Genomic DNA, 5288 nt, shown 5'->3' on the forward strand with positions numbered 1-5288 from the left:
TACATGGAAGCTGCTGTCCTTTTACATGTTCCCAGCACCAGGTCCCCACCTTCCCGGCCCCCACTAGCTCTCTTGGGCCACCTCTAGAGCTGGTCTTGAAGGCATTCTGAGACCATGAGGACTAACCAGAGTAGCTAGAGAGGGGGATCCAGGACCTCCATGGACGCCACTCCACAATGGGGACTCCAGGCCTAAGACTGAGTGTGACACCCAAAGGCATGAGAACAGGTTAGGAGGAGCTTGCACAGGTGTCTGCAGAAGGATGTCAGGCATTCTAAAAATGGAACCTGACCGCCACTGTTTGAGGCTTTGAGGCCTGAATAAGCAAAATGATATTATTTGGTGCAGCAGCAAAGGATAAATCTTCAGACAAAAAAGTGCAACCACAAGGGAAAGGGGGAGCAAAGGGAAAACAGGCCAAAGTGGCTAACCAAGAAACCAAAGATTTACCTGCAGAAAATGGAGAAACTAAAACTAAGACTCCAGCTTCTGAGGAAGCAGGAGAGAAAGAAGCCACGTCTGATTAATATTATACACCGTGTCTTATCAGTGGTCCCTGTCTCCCTTCTTGTACAATCCAGAGGAATATTTTTATCAACTATTTTGTAAATGCAAGTTTTTCAATAGCTCTAGAAATATTTTTAAGAAGGAGGGAATCCCACCTCATCCCATTTTTTAAGTGTAAATGCTTTTTTTTTATTAAGAGGTGAAATCATTCACTGGTTGTTTATTTTTTGGTACAACCAGAAAATAGTGTGCAATACTGAATTATGGGAGGCTCTGACTGTCTTGGGTGTCAGCTTAACATTCCATAGAGGGGGGTTAGTTTTTATATCCTATAATGCAAAGCAAACTAAACATGGAGCCACGGTCCTGCATTTAATGTCTTGAACATTTAAAATTACTTCTATTTCCATGTGTTTAGTAGAATTTTTTCCCAAAGAAAACCACTCCTGGATCATGGCTCTCCCTGTCAGAATTGTGTGCACTCTGTGACATCTTTGGTCGTGGTAGTCCTGTTCTCCTAATACTTTTGTTAATGTGCTGTGAAAGATTGAAAATTTGAGTACGTAGTGTTAATAAGTTGTGAATTGGTGGGACTTATGTAACAGCTTATCAACATTTGAAGATACTGGTACTTGATATTCTCTTAAGGAAAATTTGCCTCCAAATTTTAAGCTGGAAAAGTCACTAGAATAACTATTTAAAAAAGAATTCCAGGCCCGGCACTGTGGCTCATGCCTGTAATGCTAGCACTCTGGGAGGCTGAGGCGGGAGGATCGCTTGAGGTCAGGAGTTGGAGACCAGCCTGAGCAAGAGCGAGACCCGCGTCTCTACTAAAAATAGAAGAAATTAGCCAGTCAACTAAAAAATCTAAAAATAAAAATAAAAAATTACAATAAATGGCTTTTTCAATTTTTGTTATGTATTTAAAGAATTGTGTACAGATTGAAATGTCTGTACTGATCCTCAATACAAGCAATAAGTCTCAGTTACAAAAGAAAATAATTTTTAGCTTAGGAAAACTTGATACATTGGTGCGAAAGAGATCTTAAAACAGAAACCCAGGGGTTGCTCGTCATATCCTTACTTTTTACAGGGAGTTTCTAGTCCTTGGTTGTGTGATTTTCATAATAATATACAGTCGAAGCCTTCTATTTTCACTTTATGACTAACTTTATCTTCGAAGTCCTTGAAGTATTATCAGTATATTTAAGAAACTCCTTTGTAGGTTACTAATTCAAATTGGGCTTGGGATCCCTGAAGTGGCTGCAAAATAATTACTACTCATGATGTTCACTGACATCATAAATACCATCATTAGAGTAATTTTCATCTGTTTCCAAAATTTTATGATGAGTTCTACTCACTGATCCAAACAACCACACATCTATTGTCACATAAGTGTGAGAGTGGGTGTTATGTTGAGCCGACACATGGCTCAGGTCACTTGTCTACTTGGCACCCACTCGGGACTTAACATGTTCAGCGTGTGTTGTAGTAGTTTGCTGGTATTGTGATAAGGGATCCCATGCCCCTTTCAAAAAGAATCAAAGGATTTCATATTTGTGATCATGACCCACAGAAAGAAATATATTTTTTATTGACTCAGTACTCACACACACTATATTTTACATACATATATATGAATTTTTTAAACTGGGTTGAATAGTGTCTCCCCAAAATGCACATTCACCTGGAATCTTGGAATGTGACTTCATTTGGAAATAGGGTTGTTGTAGATATAATTAATTAAGGTGAAGTCATATTGGAATAGGGTGGACCCTTAAACTAATATGATTGTTGTCCTTATAAGAAGAGGCAAGGAGACACAGAGGCAGATGTACACACAAGGAAGAAGGCCATGTGAAGGTGGGAACAGAGGTTGAAGTTATACAGCTGCCAGCCAAGAAAAATCAAGGATTTCCAGCAACCCTCCAGAAGCCAGGAAGAGGTAAGACTCTTCTAGAGCCTTCAGAGAGAACATGGCCCTGCCAACACCACTCAGTTTGTAATAGTAGTACTTTGTTATGGCAGTCCTAGAAAACACACTCTCTCTCTCTACACACACGCACACACACACACCCCATTCCAATATTTTCCCCAAATAATGCTTACCTATATTGTGTACAGTTTATTCTGATATTTTATTTCTTAGTGTAGTCTATTCTATTTTGTTTAATTTTTATTTAAGGTTGGGCTATGATAAAATCAATTTCATTGGTTCCTATGCTCACTTCAATAAATCTGCAGGATGAAAACACTAGATGCTCCTAAAGGAAAGAGAGAACATAATAAAATGGAAAATACCTAAAGTGTTTAATAATTAATGCAAGAAAAAAGCCACCAATGTCACTTGCATTATATTGGCAACATTACTACATTAACTTAAAGTCCCCCAAAAAGCTGAAGTGTTCGTGTGCTTCCTGAAATGTGTGAATAGTTATGTGCCCTGATTCAGGGGCTCCACACAGAACACAAATAGGAAACTCACTTTTCTATCCAACTCAGTGACAACTGAAATTATTCTAATAGAGCTGTATATAATTGTATATCGCTAAGTTTTAAAGTCAGAGGTTCTGATTTTTAGCCGGGTCCCATCAGTTACTAGATAAGTAACTTTAGGTGAAATTATTAAGTAACTTGGAGCTGCACTTTTCTCATCTGAGAAATAGTGATGATAATACTGTCTAACTTGGCCAGACACGGTGGCTCATGCCTGTAATCCTAGCACTCTGGGAGGCCGAGGCGGGTGGATCTTCTGAGCTCAGGAGTTCGAGACCAGCCTGAGCAAGAGCAAGAGCGAGACCCCGTCTCTACTAAAAATAGAAAGAAATTATCTGGCCAACTAAAATATATATAGAAAAAATTAGCCAGGCATGGTGGCGCATGCCTGTAGTCCCAGCTACTCGGGAGGCTGAGGCAGTAGGATCGCTCAAGCCCAGGAGTTTGAGGTTGCTGTGAGCTAGGCTGACGCCACGGCACTCACTGTAGCCAGGGCAACAAAGCGACACTCTGTCTCAAAAAAAAAAAAAAAATACTGTCTAACTTGCATCATATAAAGTGCTTAGCAAAGTGTTAGGCATGGAGAAAGTGCTCGCTACATGGAAGCTGTCTTCTATTCCCCATCTATATACAGAGAGGGGGACAGTGGGAAGATTACGAGGACACCAGCATCTGAAAAGAGAGAGGAGGAGATGGAAATGAAGATGTCTTAGGGATCACCATAGACACCACCCAAGTGCAAGGTCCCAGGAGTTATAAACACTAATAACTAGTAGTTATTATATGTGCTTCTAATTTCTATCTCCAGTTTGGCCAGATTGTGCCCTAGGTTTAGCTATCATTAACTTTTCTATTTGGTTCTGCATTAGTATAATAAAACAAATGTTACAGTACAAGATAAGATTAACAGCATACCAACCCAAATAGACAATGGTTTGAATGAGACAACAGTCTTAAGTCTGTCACTAACAGTCCAGAATTCATCAGGTCAGTGCCAGCGGAGGGCTCTGCCACCCTCAATAAGTGTCTTCTCTTCCCCAGAGCTCGTCATCTCCCACACAGCAGGACAGGGGAGGGCAGGCAGTGCACACACCTTCCTTTTGGGGGAATCACTCTGAAGAGACAAAAATCACTCTCTCACATCCTCTTGGCCAGAATTTAGTAACATGACAACACTAAACTGTAGGGGCTGCTGAGAGAGATATTTGTTACTCTGGCAGTCATATGTTCCCTAGTACTCGGGAGTTCTATCCTTAAAGGGAAAAGTGAATTTTAGTGGACAATTAGTCTCTGCCATGTTTCTCCCCCCTTGCTTTCCAAATATGCACATTCTTCTTCCCACACATTGAACATATTCACTCCATCCCTAAAGGAGGACACAACCCAAACACTCTTCCAGGTACCGCAACCAGCTCAAAGCCCACGATCCCTGGGTGATGTGCAGTCCTCTCCAGCAGGGCTGGAAGTGGATCATTTGATTTGCTGGCCCATAAATGAATAGAAAAGTGTTCTGCCCTCCACCCCATGCCCAAAATACGATGGAGAAGTAGAAACAGGGTAATTTTAATACATGCTTTCATTTAGAAAAGAGAAGAATGAGAAGCACATATTGGTCATTGGTGAGAGTTGTGAATTCCCACTAGGTAGGAGTAGGGAAAATTTGTACCCTGGCAATGAAGGGAGGACCTTGATTAAACCCTGGATCTGCTTCCTGGAAGGAATGTTCCTGTCTACTGTCCTCCACAGCTCATGCCTTTGCTCTCTTGGTCCACTAGCCTCACTGGTTGCATCTGAGCGGGTGCTGAAGAGTGTGCGCCCCCTGCAGCAGACGACTCTTACAGCTGCCCCTGTTGGTGCAAGATTAGAGCAACCAAGATTGCTTTAAAGGTCCAAGAACCTTGGATCTGACACCCTGGGGAGGTCCTCTTCCATAGACTGCTGCTACAGCCATGAGTTCAAGAACATAGCCTTGCAGCTGTGTTCAGTGGTCAGGAAGCGGGAATCAACACATGACCGTTGCCACTTCAACTGCCCTTGACATCCAGGAAGCTGAGAACAGGCCCTGGAATATTGCTGCAGAAAAAAAAGACCAAAACATTGGCAGCAATATGGCCTCTGCCTCATTTCTCTCTTCTCCCCACAAGATAGCATCTACTGGGCAGAATACCACTCACCTCCAGAACCCTAGCTGTAAGGGAGTTTTGGAAGGGCTCATTTTTAAGTTTCCAGTCTTTCCAACCAGATGGAAGAGGGGTTGCATGTTGAGCTAGCCAAACCACAGT

General features: G+C 41.8%; 1 pseudogene; it reads left to right on the forward strand.

The window, feature by feature from the left end:
- Positions 1-339: 339 nt before the first annotated feature.
- LOC123632148 lies at positions 340-4891 on the forward strand (annotated as a pseudogene).
- The last annotated feature ends 397 nt before the right edge of the window (positions 4892-5288 follow it).

This window comes from Lemur catta, chromosome 2 (genome assembly GCF_020740605.2).
Source record: "Lemur catta isolate mLemCat1 chromosome 2, mLemCat1.pri, whole genome shotgun sequence".
NCBI classification, from domain to species: domain Eukaryota; kingdom Metazoa; phylum Chordata; class Mammalia; order Primates; family Lemuridae; genus Lemur; species Lemur catta.